This window comes from Wyeomyia smithii, chromosome 3 (assembly GCF_029784165.1).
Source record: "Wyeomyia smithii strain HCP4-BCI-WySm-NY-G18 chromosome 3, ASM2978416v1, whole genome shotgun sequence".
NCBI lineage: Eukaryota > Metazoa > Arthropoda > Insecta > Diptera > Culicidae > Wyeomyia > Wyeomyia smithii.
Genome location: NC_073696.1, coordinates 157841355 through 157859851, shown reverse-complemented (window position 1 = coordinate 157859851; position 18497 = coordinate 157841355). Strand labels below are relative to the sequence as shown.

General features: G+C 41.7%; 1 protein-coding gene across 1 annotated transcript in view; it reads left to right on the top strand.

Annotated features, from left to right (window-relative positions):
• Nucleotides 1-18497, top strand: part of LOC129727149 (aldehyde dehydrogenase, mitochondrial) — a 293310-nt gene that overhangs the window by 128337 nt on the left and 146476 nt on the right. The window lies entirely within an intron of this gene.

The following is an 18497-nucleotide window of genomic DNA, read 5'->3' as shown; positions in this document are numbered from 1 at the left end:
AACGTTGTCCATAGATTGAAGCGAAGGCTACTTTGTTGCAAATAAACGTGGTCTAACTTCCTTCTATTGTTGATGGCTATGTCGTGGATTTCCTTTATATTAGGTTGGTTTTGAATGGTCCAATTGATCAAAATATTGTGGGATGCTCCATGCAGGATTTCTGTATCCGCCATGGTTTCCGAATTATGAAATTTATGGTTATTGAATTTAACCGTACAGTTCGCGAACTTGATGATGAAATTGCCAGTGATGGTTCTATTATCGGGTCCACAATTGGATTCTAGTGTGTGATTTTTAGCGTTTGAAATTAATAAGGTGTTTTCGTTTATTAGCTGTTGGGTAGTTTCATTTTTGTGAACTGAGGTACAATGTGATTGTTTTCCCAGTATTAGTGGTCTAATACATTTATCTTCGAATTCTTCAGTGTGGAATGATCTCTGTACGAAGTCTTCGGGCTTATCTGTTTCGAAAAGTTTTGGCCCACGCCGTATAATGTGGCTTGGGTACGATTTTATCATTTGATTATTTACGATCAGCGGGTATATCCTCACAATTGTAGATGTTGCGTTTTCCAATTCTGGAACATGGAGTATGTACAACAAGTCTCCTTCTTTCACGGCAATTTTTGGAGTAACAAACTGTAGGGCTTCGTCCGGAAAATTTATCTTCACTCCTTGGTCTTGAAGAGCGGTTTTGATCGCGTTTATTTCTCGTGTTGATAAAATTTTGTTGTTAATAACGGAAATTCTGCTGAGGGTGATTGCTTCCTGGATATTGTCGAGGAGTTCATTAATGACGTCCATGTTCAACATTGTGGTAATTGCTTGCATAACGTCCAATCCATTCTGAGGGTTTAGAGCGCTGGCTATTTGATTGATTGCTTGCGTCAGTTTTGAAATCCGGTTGTTGATGTTTTCGTTAACTCTGTATTGCTGGTTATTTTGATCGATGATATCATTCATTGTAGAGTTAATGATCTGTAGATCTTGTGCATCAGGCGATCCGGCAATCCACTTCCACGCAGCGCCTAATGAGTCCCATCTCTTGTGTCGATGCGTTTGTTGCGGTTTCAACGCGTAGAGGGATGAATACAGCTTCTTGATCCGATATTTAACAACCTCGTTCATTGGGTTAGTTGGGGTTAGTTGTGTATAAAATTTTGTAGTCAGTAGTTCTATGCTCTCTTCGATTTGATGTAGATTGATTGGATGAATAATTTTAATGGTTCCGGTTTGTAATTTACAGTTGTTTTGTTTAATAAGAACGATTGGGTTATTATGAAGGTTAACAATATCTAATTCTGAACTACAGTATACTGGAATCGACAAGAGGAACCATGTTTTCAGTAAGCTTCGTAGAATTTTCCTGTAATTTAAAACGTACAATTGCTTTCGTTCGTGAGCGTCTAATTTTGATTGATTAAATTAAAGGATACGATCATAAATTTGCTTTCAATATTATAATTAGTGTTAGTTGGAGTTGGTCATTCGTTTTGTTTATTAAATCTACATACAATGGTAATTTACTTTTTTTCTATATCTAGGCATTCAAAGGTACCTGAAGGTGAGAGTTGTTATAGGCTCGATGTAACAGACGTGTAAAAGTACTTAGACGTAGGGTAGCAAGCTGCCAATGGAAAGTTTACTTTTTAACCTAAAATGGTAAGAGGAGAAGGTTTTATTATAGGGCACAACCATTTTTTTTATTATTATTATTCCGTTCCAGAGAGTTAGGTTTGTCTACCATTGAAGTGAGATGATCTGTGTGATATCTCCTCATCTTTTATGTTAGCCAGTTGTATGATATAGAGTGAGAACGGTATATCGTAACTGGTTTGCGGTTTCAATGTCTGAAAAGAAGAATAGAGAATATTAATTCCTAATCCGGTGTAGGTTTGATTTATGAATCTTTTTCCCGTCCTGGTCGTGGAGCGTTTGGTGTCTATCGTTATCTACAATTTTCAGTTCGAATCTATCCCTCCGTTTCGATTTGATACCTTGGCACTTAACGAGAATAGGTTGATCTTCTCCGAGAACTGGTGGGTCTTCTCTTGTAGCATTGTGATACATGTGCTGTTTAACCTGTGTTTCTTTGTTAGTGGTAGTAATTTTATCATAAAATTCATTACGGACTCTTATTAACTCAATTTGGTCGAGAGGTCTCTCCTCTCCGTCTTTGACTCCAAAAAATGCTTCACGTGGTTTCAAACTGATAGACGAATGGATAGCATTATTGTACAGTGTGCAGGCTAGTTGGAACATTTCTTTAAGAGAGAGATAGTCATACTTCGGCCTATTACACCGAAAGATTTCGATCAAAGTTGAATGAAAACGTTCAACTATACCATTTGTCTCGCTATTATTCACTGGTGTAAAATACTGTTGGATGTTCAAGTCATTTAGCATTCCACGAACTTCAATTGATTTTAGGGCTGGTTCATTATCGGAAACGATTAAACCTGGTTGCCCATAAAGAGACAGGTATTTGATAAGCGCTCTTCTTATATCCGGAATAGACCTGGATTTAACAGGGATTAAAGTTCCAAACCTTGAGAATTTATCGACAGCTGAGAGAAATATACACGGCTGTGATATGAAAACGTCCATATGGATAATTTCCAATGGTTTCTTAGGAATAGGCGTCTCCCCTAGTTGGATGCGATAGGGCTTCCTTTCGTATTTCATTTTGTTACACGTCTCACACAAAAGCACATATTTTCTAATTTTTGCTTTCATTCTGGGAAAATAATACCTTCTCAGAATTTCTGCTTGATTTTCTTTGATTCCCCGATGTGAAGTTTCATGGGTTTGTTCAATTAGTAGGTTTTGTTCAACTTCGTCAGGGATATCGATTAATATGCTCCGAGATATTTTTGCTCGAAATATTCTGTATCTACTGAAGTAATCTCTATAGACTTCTTGAACTGAAGTTAACATTGTTTCGGGACACATTATGCAATTTTGTTTTTTTTTGTATCCATGTGGTCTTTGAATATCTTAATTAGGGCAGGGACTTCGAAGTGAAGTTTAGTTATTGTTCGACGATAAACCTTTGGGAAAACAGTTTCGAATACTTCTGACTCATCCTCTCCTATTTTGAGAATAATTTGGTTATGAAAAAAATTTAATGGTCTCTCAGTACATTCAATGAGGTTCGGCGGATCTGAGTTGGCGGAATACAAGGAATTCTCGTCCGTAGAATCCTCTTCGTTCGCGTTAACCTCGTGGGTAATTCTGGAAAGGGCATCAGCTACCACGTTTTGCTTCCCTGGGCGATGCTTGATTTCGAAATCGTATTCTAGAAGCCTCAATCTCCACTTAACCAACCTGGTGTTAGGCGACTTCAGGTTCAGTGCATAGGTTAGTGGCTGGTGATCTGTATATAAGGTAAATTTCCTTCCAAACAAGTAGGGTCGGAAGTACTGCGTCGCCCAGACAATCGCCAGAAGCTCTTTTTCTATGGCGGAATACCTCTCCTCGGTCTTAGTTAGTGTTCTAGACGCAAAAGCAACTGGTCTGTCTCTTCCTACACTGCCTTGGGATAGAACTGCTCCGAGGGCAAAATTACTTGCATCTGTGGTTAAGACGAAAGGTGAATTGAAATCAGGATATTGGAGGGTGTCGCTTTGCGTGAGCAATTCCTTGCACTTCTCAAAAGTTTTAACGAATAATGGTGTATGCTCGACCACTTCTCCTTTACGTAGTTAAGCTGTAAGGGGCTTAGTAATCTTGGCAAAATCGCGGATAAACCTCCGATAGTATCCCAGAATTCCAAGAAATCCTTTGAGTTCTTTTTGATTTTTTGGCAAGGGCCATTTTTTAATACTTTCAATTTTATCGGGGTTTGGTTTAACACCCTGGTCTGTGACTATGTGGCCTAAAAAAGCGACTTCTTTCTTGAGAAACTCGCATTTGTCAAGTTGTAATTTAAGATTCACCTTTTCAATAGCTTTTAGAATTTTTTCTAAATTCTCTATGTGCTCCTGGAGGGAGGTTGAAAAAACAATAATGTCGTCCATGTAAATTAGACAACATTTTCCAATAAGCTCTCTGAGCACATGGTCCATAACACGCTGGAAGGTAGCCGGTGCGTTCTTAAGACCGAATGGCATACGCAGGTATTCGTATAAGCCATGTTCAACTTGAAATGCAGTTTTCGGTACATCTCTGGGGTTCACTTCAATTTGATGGAAGCCAGAGGCTAGGTCTAATGTACTAAAATATTGGCACTTGCCCAATTTATCCAATATTTCTGTAATATTCGGCAGAGGATATTTATCGTCTACAGTTTTGGCATTCAACTTCCTATAGTCGACGACCAGCCGCCACTTTTGCTTGCCTGATGCATCGGCCTTTTTCGGTACAATCCATATGGGGGAAGCCCACGGCGATGTACTCGGTCTGATGATGCCTTGGCTAAGCATTTTGCTGATTTGTTTCTGCACTTCTTCCTTGTGTATGAAAGGGTATCTATAATTTTTAGTATATATTGGTATTTCATCACAAGTATTTATCGAATGTTTAACGATATTGGTGAAGGAAAGGCTATCGTTTTCTTTATAGAAACCTTGGGAAATTTTCGGAGTATCTGGATTAATTTAGAGCGTTCCTCTACGTTCAAGTGATCAGATCGCACCTCGTCTTCAATCCGCCAAATTACTTTGGTTGCTTCGGAAGGATATTTAGATGGAAAAGTTACTCTCTCGAAATTGTTTACCTCGGCCAATATGCTTCCATAGTCGATGGTTGCTATTAGGGTTCCCGGTTCACATTGACAAAAAGCAAGTTCGCTTTACCTTGCTCGATGCTGTATAATCCAGACGGAACAAAAATATTGGGATTAATTCTCAAGTCAATTTCAACGAAGAAATCTCCTGAGTTATCAGGCATAGGGATTTGTTGAATAGTATGTGATGATTCTTGAAAATTCAACTGTAACGTATCGGGAAACTTTTTTTTTTAGAGGTATGACGGTGTTGTCCAATATGATACTATTAGTTGATGCGTCCACGATGCATCCTAACTCGTGTAGGGTTTGCATACCAATTAGGCCGTCAAAGAACCTGTGGAATTTGAATAAGTAGAATTTTTGACAGGCAACGTCCTTACATTGTTTAGAAAAAGGGTTGAAGAGTGTGTACTGTTCTATATTGTAAGAGCCAATTAAATTTTTAACTTTGTGAGAGGGACCCAGTCGCACTGATTTCAGGGGTACGAACTCTGGGGAAATATAATTTTGGTTAGCTCCTGTATCGATCAGAAGCTTGAGCGGAGGACTGGACTTGGAGAGAATCTCCAGGTAAGGAAGAAAACTCATTCTATCTCTTGTTGCTCTAATTCCGGAGGAGAATTAAGCTCTTCTCCGAGATACTCTGGTTTATTTTCTTCTTCTGTGTATTTTTCATGTTGTGGATTAAAATATTCGCAATGCATATTTATTTGTGGGTTATTATTATAATAGTTTGATTAAGTCTGACGAGAATTGGGAGGAAGTGCTTTTTCCTGCTTAATGGGAGGGAACCGTGATCCGGACTGATTATTTGGGTTAAATAATTTCGGTACGGGGACGTTATTAACTGGTGGTTGTTGTTGGAAATATGGCCTATTTGCTACAACTTGACGTCTTGCTGCCCCGTATTGGTTTTGCGTCAAATTTGGTTGATATCGAGCATTACTCGGATTCATATAATTTGATTTCCTGGTCCTTTCTTTTCGTCTCTTGTAAGCATTGTCTTGGTCTAACGCATTCTGATAGGCAGAATACAGGCTGGTAGGTCTACTTGTTCTCGTTAATGACGATATTGAATCGTCCAGTCCGTCGACATAGGCATTTGTTACCATGGTCTCATAAGTTTCCATGATGCTCACCGCACAAGTTTTCAATTTATCATCAAGCATAACTTTCGCTCTAATTTCGGATAATACTGCATCACACTGGTGATAAAAATTTTCTACACTAAGATTTTCCTGTTGCAAATAAGGGATTTTGTTTAAAAGAGTGGATAAGTCTTGTTTGTCTCCAAAACGATCTTTTAATTTCTTTTTAATCGCATCCCAAGTGCAATCTGTGTTGCTTAATAATAAAGCCTCATTAGCTTTTCCGCTTATTTTGTCCCTAATAACTGATTCCCAAATTGGCAACATTAAAGGAGTTTTGTCTGCCGGCACTAATCGTTTTGCGCACTCGAGTTTTCTCTCTACGGAGTCCAGCCACGCTGGCAATTCTTTTTCGACACCGCTGCATTCCGGGATCATTTTAATCACGTCCGGAATCCTGGTGAGATCGAAATTGTCTCTCGGTTGCGAGACAGGTATTGATCTTTGCGACGCATTCTGCAGCCTTTCGAGTTGCAAAGACTGTTGTTCGACCAGACGCTCGAGTTCACTTATTTTTTCTGCCATTTCAGACATTTTGCGTGTTAGCATTAACTTTTTTGATGAAATTAAATTTTAGAAAAATTAGAAACTTTCGTTACTATTTCTGGCTGATTTATTTATTCACAACCGCACACGCGCAATTGATACACACTCGGTCTTAATTCTAGCACTGATTAGGGTAAAACTAGTTCTAGTTAAGAAAAAAAATTACCTACAAAAAGACGATGTTCTCTCGTCTGAGTTGGAGGTAGTGATTGTGTTTGGTGTCGTCTCTACGGGTTTGTCCTCAATCCTTCGATAAACCGTCGATGGCGTCCTTGGCGATTCCGATATTCCCTCGGAGAAGCACTGCTGACAGGAACAAACACACGTGAACGAAATCAAACACAGTTCTTAAGCCGACTGCGCCAGTTATAAGCTTGCAACAATTAATGTTCGGATTGACGTGAGGACGACCTACTACGTTTACGAGTTAAAACAATAATGATTTATTTTACTTATAAAATGTTACACTGCTCGCGATTGTCGTCGTCGCCGTCGTCGTCGTCGTAGCTGTCCAAGGGTCATTATGCCTATTCTGCTAAATCGGCACTCTCGGTGCTATCGCATCGATAGGTAGTACGCTGAGTTCTGCTGCAGAGTGGAAGGTTTTGTTATTGATGATCGCGCCGGTTTGGTTGGCGTGGCAAAGCATTAAACGCAAGAATTACAGGTGGCTTCAACTGTACTTGCTCTCGATACAACTCGCGGGGTGCGAATAATCGTAGCACGTTGTTGTTGTTGTTATTGTTGTTGTTAAACTTCCATCGCAGCCAGGGTTGCTGCGATTTGTTGTTGTTGGGCTTTTAGCTTCTCAATCGCGTTCGTAACTTATATACGCGATGTATACCTCTACTGAAGTGCGCTTGTTTTCTATTATTATGAGTATTTGAGTTTGGTAATACACATTTATTTGAATACGTTGATGCTTCGTATAGTTAATGATTTTCGCGCCCGTCATTCGCGTAGGATCGCGGGGTTGATAATAAAGATACACACCGTTGGTATTCGTAATACGCGAGCCTCGCGCGAATCTACATTCGATTCCATCACTTGCCACGGAAACATAATTCGTCCCCTTAATGCTAGAGCTAGATAACTCGAAATTTGTCGATTTTGAGTTAAGTATGCCATCGTATTTATCGCGTCGAGCTCTATAATATCCAAAACTCGTTGAAAAACGATTACAAGAAAAAAAGTTATTCATCAATTAAAAAACTAGATATCTCAGCGGAAACAAGCGTGTTTTGTAATAAAACTAAATAACTCGATTTTTTATTGATTTTTTCGTTGCTATAACGGGCCTGAAACGATATGAATGCATTTCATAAAATCCGAACCTTTAATAATTGCATTTGAATCTTCATCACCAGAATAGGTTAAATTTTCAAACTCGTTTTTCTCGAAACGTCAATTTTCGAGTTATCTAGTTCTAGCATCAAGGGGACGAATTACACAAACCATTCTCTCCGTCGCAGAGTAGAGATGCGGGATAAGCTCAGTCTTGGTATGACCGTTCAACCAAAGATTACCTGCCCGCTTTTATATAACCGTGTCGCAAATCGAGTTCGGTTGATAAATATCGTGATTGATCTAATAACTACGTAATGTATACCTATCAAAGAATCGCGCCTTCCAAAGTGCATTCGCTTTCGCATTCGAGTATACGGGATTGGACATATACATATGTTTAAAAATTTGGATTCTTCGGGTGGTGGATGGTTTACGCGCGCGCCGCTCCTAAATATTCCTGATGTTTGACATTAAGGATATTTCTTCGCCTTCGTAATGAGCTAACTTCGCGCGCAGTATTGTCTCTTGGTCTAAACCGGTACCAAATATAAATGAGCTAAGTGTGCTCCTCCAGTCAGCCGGCTGAATATAAAATAAACCGAAAATAGTTAAATAGAGACAGGTAGGAGTTACATGTACGATCGCATCACTTATCAAAGTGAATCTTGATCCAACGAGCCCTTCTCTACTAACAAAAACCTCCTTCCTGTGACCTTTGAGGAGATGCAGAGGTAAACACGGTCTCCGAATAGCAAGGGTCACACTAATATCCCTTCCTTCTTCCCACCTGTGCAATTTTATTGATTCGGATCAATCACGGAGTGCAACCATTGATATGTGCAGTCAGTCAAGCTAAGCTAAGCTAAGTCAAAGGTTTCTTTCTTTCCCAGTAACAATGCGGATTATGGCATGCGCAATTATCTACATAGTTCTACGAAGAAAATCGTCGAATGATGGAGAAACCTTCAAAACGGTGTGAAATTTGGCTGTTCATGTGCATGAAGTTTTGATTTAATTTTTTTTTTTTTTACGTTTTAATATTGGTTTTTATTGAGATAAAATATGTACATAAATAGATTATTCTATGATTTGAAAGTTAAATCTAAGTTCATCTACATCTATGATCTATTTCTGCAGTTATCAATGAAGCTAATGTAACAAACTAATAGCTTTAGGATCATCGTTTTTTCATTCAACGAGAGATTCTCCAGTGTTGGCCTCTGGAGATCTTCATACCGAAAATTACGTCTAGTTTCGGTAGCTGTGTTTAAGTTTTGTTGTAATAAAACGAAAGCATCGTGTACTCTGGGGCAGGAAACGTATTTGTGTTCAATAGTTTCGGTAACTGCAACAGTGCAGTATATACATTGCTCGCCATCCGTGCGCCGCATTATGTTCAGCAGCCTTCGATGTGGGACTTGTTGGTTTACCCACATATAAAGCGCACTACGTTGAGTAGGTAGTAGATCACGATTGCCAATATTTTTCCACACTGGACGCCAGTTGATTTCTGGGTTTGTCGTTTCCACTTTTGGTTTTTCTGTACGCTGAATGAAAAATCGATGGATGAGAGAAGTAGAGGGCCATTCACGGATTTGGAAGGGAAGGTTTGGATAGTTTTCGAGGATTTGCTTGAGGCAGGGAAGACCTGTGTTTATAATTTGTTGTGGAGGATTTATTTGGGAGATATATGAATTGTAAAAGGGAAGAGCTTCGATTTCATGTAAGTGCCGATTGATAAGCAGCGATTTACATTTCAGTACTAGCAGATGCAGATTGAGACCACCATCTTCCTTACGGCGTGCTAACTGGTGCATCGGGACAGTTGCACAGGCACCACGGAACAGATATCGTCGCATAGTTGCAGTCAGCTTCGCCACGTGTGCTGCTGTTGGGGATAGGTTGGCCGCTATGTACCACATTTTCGAAAACAGGAAGGTGTTTAGCAAAGTCACTTTTTGGTGTAGTGCTCGACTGCGTGGGGAGTGTAACCATACTAGGCGAGAAAAATTTGTCACAAGTGCGTCCCAATTTATCTTAACCATCGTTCGCACCGAGTTGGTATAAACCACACCAAGAATTTTTATGCTATTCTCTGTACGGAGCCACGACACTGCCAGAGAGTTTCTAATCAGGCCTACATCAATCGCTGTTGTTTTGGTTTCATTCAGGCGCGCACCTGCTATTCGTTCAAAACGTCTGAACAACTCTCTCGTCGAATCGAGTTTTGCGAATGCTAGTAGTGATTACACTAATGTCGTCAGCATAGGCTACAATTAGATCAGTTCCACTCACTTGTTCTAATCGGCATAAGAGAGGATGCAGGTATAACACAAACAGGTGCATCGATAGTGGGTCTCCTTGACGGAATGATCGCTGGATTGGAAACGGTGTTGAGAGATGACCATTTATTAGTAAGCGAGAAGAAGAGAGTGATGCGATGCGGGAGAGTAATTCTACCAGAGCAGTATTAAAACCCATCGACCGCATTGTGGTGAAGAGGAAACTTTGGTCTACACGATCAAACGCATGATCGAGGTCAAAAGAAACCAACTTGCCAAATTGCCTGTTCGATTTCAGATGCGCTATTCTGTCCTTGATTGCAAGTGTGGCTTGAAAAATGTTCCGTCCGGCGTTGGAGCACTTTTGTGAGTGGGTTAGAATGTTGTGCGCCTGAAAAACATTTTCAAGACGCTGTTTCAGGATTCGCGAGAGGATTTTGTAATTCACGTTTACTAAGCTAATTGGCCTGTATGAGCGTGCTGTTTCTCCCCCATCACGCTTTTTGACCAGTACTATCACTCCATCATTCCGTCCCGAACGCTCGACGAAAACGGACGCATTAAGTGATTGTCTCGGTATAAAGTCGCTACTGTGTGAAGAAGAAAAGAAGCATTGCTTACTTGGTCGTGTTTCAAAGAGTGCGAAGTGCGGTGTAAAGACAAACTGATAATCCGATGGTCATCCTGCTGTTGTGCTATAGCTGTGTCGCTGCGCAGCTGCCCGTTCCAGCACCGAAAGACTCGGTGATTGTGCTATTGAAGACAACAAAAAAGAGGTACGTGATTCTTTGCCACTGTACTGTTGCGCTAGTTTGAGCGCAATGGATGTGGATCCTTTAGCCCCCGATCCCCCGTCTCCAAACCCACCCGACCCTGTTCCTCCTGTTCACCCCCCCTCTGTTCCTGCTTTAGTCAATCCTCGTCCCAGGCTCTATCCCGACGGATCAACGGGTCCACTGGTTCTCTACATGAGGCCCAAACCAGGAGGAAAATCACTGAACACGTTACAAATCGCGAAAGATCTGACGTCACGATACAAGGCCGTGACCGAAATCGCAAAAGTCAGACCAAACAAGCTCCGTGTCGTGGTCAATGATCTGGATCAGGCCAACGATATAGCTCGCTCTGAGCTCTTTACACGCGAGTATCGCGTGTATGTACCTGCACGAGACGTGGAGAGCGACGTTGTAATAACCGATTCGAGTCTGACTGTTGAGTGTATTCTGGGAAGCGGCGTCGGCTGCTTCAAAAAATCCACTACCGAGGCGAAAGTATTGGATGTTAAGCAATTACGGTCCATGTCGCTCGTCTCCGGTAAAAAAGTATACACTCCGTCAGACTCGTTTCGCGTTACGTTTGCCGGATCTGCACTCCCTAGCCACGTTTCTATCAACCAGGTTCGTCTGCCTGTGCGTTTGTATGTGCCCCGTGTTATGAATTGCACCAATTGCAAGCAGTTAGGCCATACAGCTGCCTACTGCTGCAATAAGGCACGGTGTGGCAAGTGTGGGGAGACTCATGCGGAAGATTCTTGCAGTGTAAACGCTGAAAAGTGTATTCACTGCGGGGAAAATCTGCATGAGCTTTCCGCATGCCCGGTGTACATGCTACGCAGAGATAAAATTAAACGGTCTCTTAAGGAGCGCTCAAAGCGTTCTTACGCTGAGATTCTTAAGAAGACCGTGAAAACTTCTACCATAACATCGAACCCCTTTGATCTGTTGTCTTCAGATGAAACCGACTCTGACGAACCACTAGAGGGAACTTCTTTTGCCTGTCTTAGGGAGACTAGAAAGAGGAAAAATCTCCTAAGCTTTTCAGGAAAGGACCTAAGGTTTCTCAAGATGGAATGAATAATACGAACAAATCTAAAAGTGCTGCGGAAAAGCCGAAGCAAACTCCTCCTCGGCTTGCAAATTTAAAGTCTCAGAAGGAGTTCCCAGCACTCCCTGGAACATCTAAAACCCCAGTTGTTCCTTTTGCACACCCAGATAATCAAATAAACTCTGGATTGGTGAATTTTTCTAACATCGTGGACTGGATTTTTGAAAACTTCAATATACCTGATCCAATTAAAAATTTCCTCACAGTACTTCTCCCAACAGTTAGATCATTTTTGAAGCAGTTGACTGCCCAATGGCCCCTCCTTGCAGCGATTGTATCCTTCGATGCCTAATTCATCTGCGTATATGAAGGATCCTATCTCTGTTTCACAGTGGAATTGTAGAAGTATTTTACCAAAAATTGATTCACTTAAAGTTTTGATAAATAAAAACAAATGCGATGCATTTTCCCATTGTGAAACTTGGCTTACTTCAAATATTGATCTTAACTTCCATGATTTTAATATTATTCGCCTTGATCGAGACACCCCATATGGAGAAGTACTTCTAGGGATTAAAAAGTGCTATCCTTTCTATCGTATTAACCTCCCCTCGATTCCAGGCATCGAAGTTGTCGCATGTCAAATGACAATACAAGGTAAAGAGCTTTGTATTGCCTCAACATATATTCCTCCCAGAGCACAGGTTGGGCAACGGCTGCTCTTTGATTTAATAGAACTTCTTCCTTCGCCACGTTTGATTTTGGGAGACTTCAACTCTCATGGTGTGGCTTGGGATTCCCCTTACAATGATAACCGCTCCTCTTTGATCTATAACCTTTGCGATGACTTCGACATGACTATTTTGAACAACGGTGAAATGACACGTATCCCGAAACCTCCAGCGCGCCCAAGCGCTTTGGATCTATCCTTATGTTCGACGTCGCTACGGTTGGATTGCACATGGAAGGTAATCCTCGATCCTCACGGTAGCGACCATTTGCCTATTCTTATTTAAATTACTACCGGTCAACGGTTCAACTTGATATTCCGTATGACCTCACACGGAATGTCGATTGGAAGTTATAAGAGGAAATGATTTCAAAAACGGTCGATTCGATTCAACATCATCCACCACTTGAAGAATACAACCTCCTCGCGGGCTTGATTCTCGACGCCGCGTTGCAAGCCCAAACGAAGAAATACCCTGGCGTAACGATCAAAGAACCGCCTCCCACTCCGTGGTGGGACAAAGAGTGCTCCGATGCCTACATGCAAAGATTCGACGCGTATCTGACCTTCCGGGATACAGACGATGCCGACGACTTCAAACGTTATTCGGAGCTTGATACCAAGTTTAAAAGCTTGACTAAGGCAAAGAAACGCGGGTATTGGCGTCGGTTCGTAAACGAGACGTCGAGGGAGACATCAATGAGCACTCTTTGGAACACAGCCCGAAAAATGCGGAATCGCGTAACGGTCAACGAAAGCGAGGAGTCTTCAAGTAGGTGGATATTTGATTTTGCCAGGAAAGTATGTCCGGACTCTGTTCCTGCGCGAAACTTTGTTCGCGATACGTCTCCGGGCCACGACGCGATAGAATCACCTTTTACGATGGCAGAATTTTCAGTTGCCCTCCTGTCCTGTAACAATAACGCGCCTGGGTTAGATAGAATCAAATTCAACTTGTTGAAGAATCTACCCGGCAATGCCAAGAGGCGCTTGTTGAACTTGTTCAATAAGTTCCTGGTGCAAAACATTATACCGCAGGATTGGAGGCAAGTGAAGGTGATCGCTATCCAAAAACCAGGGAAACCAGCTTCTGATCACAACTCTATCCTGTATCCGGAAATTGATGGAAAAAATGATACTCCGTCACTTAGACCACTGGGTCGAATCAAATGGTCTGCTATCAGATACTGAGTTTGGCTTCCGCCGTGCCAAAGGGACGAATGATTGTCTTGCGTTGCTTTCAACAGATATTCAGCTGGCGTATGCTCGCAAAGAACAAATGGCGTCTGCGTTCTTGGACATTAGGGGGCTTTTGATTCCGTTTCTATTGACATTCCTTCGGGTAAACTTCACCGACAAGTATTTTCTCCAATTTAAAACAATTTTTTGCACAATTTGTTGTCCGAAAAGCACATGCATTTTACGCATGGTGATTTGGCAACTTTTCGAATTAGCTACATGGGTCTTCCCCAGGGCTCATGTTTAAGCCCCCTTCTTTACAATTTTTATATAAATGACATCGACGAATGTCTGGCAAATTCATGCACGATAAGACAACTTGCCGACGACAGCGTGGTCTCTGTTACAGGAGCCAAAGCTGCCGATTTGCAAGGACCATTGCAAGATACCTTGGACAATTTGTCTGCTTGGGCTCTACAGCTAGGCATCGAATTCTCTCCGGAGAAGACTGAGATAGTAGTTTTTTCTAGGAAGCATGAACCTGCTCAGCTCCAAACACAATTAATGGGTAAAACGATCTCTCAGGTTTTGGTGCATAAGTATCTTGATGTCTGGTTCGACTCTAAGGGCACCTGGGGTTGCCATGTTAGGTATCTGATGAAGAAAATTCAGCAAAGAGTAAATTTTCTTCGTACAATAACCGGATCATGGTGGGGAGCCCACCCAGGAGACCTTATAAGGCTTTACCAAACAACGATATTGTCTGTAATTGAGTACGGGTGGTTCTGCTTCCGCTCCGCAGCAAACACACATTTGATCAAACTGGAGCGAATACAATATCGTTGTTTGCGTATCGCCTTAGGTTGCATGCAATCGACCCATACGATGAGTTTGGAGGTCTGAGCCGGAGTTCTACCGTTGAAAAACCGCTTCTGGAGCCTGTCTTCTCGTATTCTTATCAAATGTGAGGTCTTGAACCGTCCTGTGATTGAAAACTTTGAATGGTTAATCGAACTCAATTCTCAAACCCGTTTTATGACATTGTATTTCAATCACATGTCCCATAATTTTAACCCTTCTTTGAATATTCCAAATCGTGTCAACTTTTTAAATACTTCTGATTCTACTGTGTTTTTCGATACATCCATGATAGAAGAAACTCGTGGAATCCCGGATCATTTACGCGTGCAGCAGATCCCCAAAATTTTTTCCAATAAATATCGAAACATCAACTGCAACAATATGTTCTACACTGACGGATCACTTCTCGATGGGTCCACTGGCTTCGGTGTCTTCAATAACAATTTAACCGTCTCCCATAAGCTCGATAATCCTGCTTCTGTTTACGTCGCAGAATTAGCTGCTATTCAGTACACCCTAGGGATTATCGAAAATATGCCCACTGACCATTATTTCATCTTTACGGACAGTCTCAGTTCTATTGAGGCTCTTCGATCGATGAAAGATGTAAAGCACTCTCCGTATTCCTGGGGAAAATACGGGAACATCTGAGTGCTTTATCCGAAAAATCGTTTCAGATTACCTTAGCGTGGGTCCCTTCTCACTGCTCGATACCGGGCAATGAGAAAGCGGACTCTTTGGCTAAGGTGGGCGCATCAAACGGTGAAATTTTTGAAAGACCAATTGCTTTTAATGAATTTTTCGCATTTGTACGTCAGAATACGATCATCAGTTGGCAAAATTCTTGGACCAGAGGGGAACTGGGAAGGTGGTTACATTCCATTATACCCAAGGTATCGACGAATCCGTGGTTCAAGGGGTTGGATGTAGGTCGAGATTTCATTTGCGTGATGTCTCGGCTTATGTCCAATTACTATAGATTTGATGCGCATCTCCGTCGTATTGGGCTCGGGGAAAGTGGTATCTGTGCCTGTGGTAAAGGTTATCACGACATAGAGCACGTTGCTTGGTCATGCCCTGTACATTGAATTGTATTTGTGCCGTGTCAAATAAATGATTTGTGAAGAAAAAAAAATCACTCCATCAACAAACTGTGCAGGAAAGTTTAATCTAATAGCATCGTTTTGAATTAGATTTAGTACACGATGAATGTCATCGAACGTTCGCAAATAAAATTCTTTTGGGAGACCGTCGGGACCTGGGGATTTCCTGGGTGCACTAGTGCGGATAGCAGGTAATATTTCGGTAGTTGTGATTTCATTCATGGTAGCTTCGTTTGCAGCATCTTGCTCGGGGATGATTCTCTCGGAGTGAAAAGATCCTGTGCCCGTTTCATGTGGTTGCTCACGAGCGTATAGTTCGGTGAAGTATTGGACCATATGATTTTGGAGAGCGTTACCTTGAATCTCCTCATTTCTCTCATTTCTCAGCCGTTCGATGACAGTTCTTCGACGTGTTCGCTCACCCAGCTGATAGGTAGAAAGAGGTTCTCCTGCAATGTAGGTTTGGTTGATTTAGATAAACATCTCGGAGAAGCGTCGCTGGTGTGATAGCATCTTAGCTTTTAATCGATTGATGGTGGTGAGCAGTGCTGATAAAAGTCATTTTCCCCAGCAAAATTCTTCGAAAATTACAGCCAATCATTTTCAATTTTCACTTCCAATGATCACAGCACTCTTTCAGATACACTAGATTTTCGTCTTAGTAACGTGCTGTTATACTCAGATGAAATAGATCGCGCGCATCTTTCACGGTTACGGAATAAAATTTGACGACAAATCCAACCAAATGATCTTCACTTCAAAGCGAAAAAGAAAAACAAACAGTCCACTCAACCAAAATGAACCTCACCGAAACACTTTTTCACTGACACTGACCGATGCCTTGACAATCTTCGTTAACTGATAAACTGATTTTGTTGTCTTGCTTCCATCGCATGAAATATAATGAGGTGTTTTGACAGTTCACTTCCATGCAAAAAGCGGGAAGGGAGAACTCTGAAAGGATTGTAAAAAAATAACGTTTATGGATGCTTTTTTTTACTTTCACCCAAGAGTGTCAACAAATATCAACCCTGGTGGTGAGCATAGCGGGGTTGTTTTGATAGTTGTCATATGCTCGCCGTAGTTGTCCGAAAAGACGTTGCTGTACGCGATTAAAATTATCAAACGCAGTTTTTGATTTCCATCGAAAGAAGGAGCTTATCTTAGGCTTTGCGTATGACAGCCACCAATCCATCCACGACTGGTAATGCCGACGTTGACGTGTCCAGTATTGCCATCGTATCTGAAATTCGGCAATGTTTTCTGCGGTGAGAAGATGGGGCCGAAGAGACCAGAAACCCTGTCCATGAGCTCTCTCAGGGAGAGGGAGGCAGATCCTAGCGGTGACTGCTTTATGGTCCGAAAAGCAGCATACGTGAACAGCTGTTGATCTCAGTTGTTCTCGGAGACTAGTGCTCACATAGAGGCGATCGATCCTTGACGATGAGTTGTGCGTTACGTATGTGTTTTCTGTTTCTCGTGGCCGCAGAGTTTGCCACACGTCGTGAAGATGAAGCTGTTGAATAGTGGCTTGCAGAGAGGCTCGTGTCACACTTGCTGCAGTAGATAGCGGAGGCAAGCTCGTGTTTTCTGTTTGTCCAATTGGTAGAGAGATTTTGTATGTGTTTGGGATCAGTAGTCTATCTCGCACAGCTGATTGGTTTGGTTGAGTCTTGTTTAGTGGGGGTTTCGTAGGCACAGATTTATTTACAGGTACAGTTTTTTCTTTTGCTACATTTGCGTAGGATTGATCTGCAGTAAGCTTCTGCACCAGCAGTTTTTTGTTTTGGACGCATGGGATGCCAATGTGTACAAACTCATGACAGTGTAGGCAAGTTTGCCTCTGTCCCTTGTAAGCAACCGCAGTTTCTTCGCCCTGAATCGTAACGAGAGATGGAATGTTCTTCTTGACCACTACACGCGCGATACGAACGCCGGTTTTAACACCACCGAAATCACTGAAGCGGTTGTCCCATAACAGGTCGCGAACGTTGATGACGTCACCATATTCTGCAAAAAAGGCGGCAATTTGTTCGTTGGAGACACCTTCGGGAAGATCGAAAATTTTAAATTCCACTGCTCCATCTTCCATCGTAATTCGTAGTTTATAGGTCTTGTTGTCGATTACGAGTTCGTGTTTGCCATCGTGTTCCTCTACGATCTGCTCTGCGAGGCTTAGAGCATTGACCTTAACGAAAGTACATCCTAGCCGTTTGCTTGGCTGGAGTTGCAACACATTTTCACGCGTTAGGCGGAGTTCTTTCGCAATAAATTTATGTACATCATCATGCGTGTGATATTTCGGAAACTGCGAGTAATCAACGCGAAATGTATTTTCGCGGCGCGACATCGCACTATTCGTCGTTTTGGCAGCAGCAAAACGCGATACTTGGCTGTACGATTGGAAAAAACCGATAGTAAACGTAGTAGAAGTAGTATGAAAGCTTCGTATCCCAAAAAAATCAACTGTTCAGTTCGGGAGTTCAGCGGTAACTGTTTTAATAGTGGTACTCTAACAGTTAACGGTAGCATTTTCGTTTCACCCTGAATGTTTGACCTAATCTCGCACCAGCACGCATTCAAACAGCCTTCTGATTCTCGTCATTTCCTATGGTAAATTGGAAGGCATAACCAGAAGAGCAAACTAAAAACATTTCCTTTTATTTGCGATGGGCAATTGTCATTCGGAACAAAACATATTATATTGCAACAGCAGCCATTATGAACCAAAACAAATTATATTTTCTAGTGGCAGATAAAATATTATTGAACAATGGAAACTAGATTTGTTATATTTTCTACGAAGTTT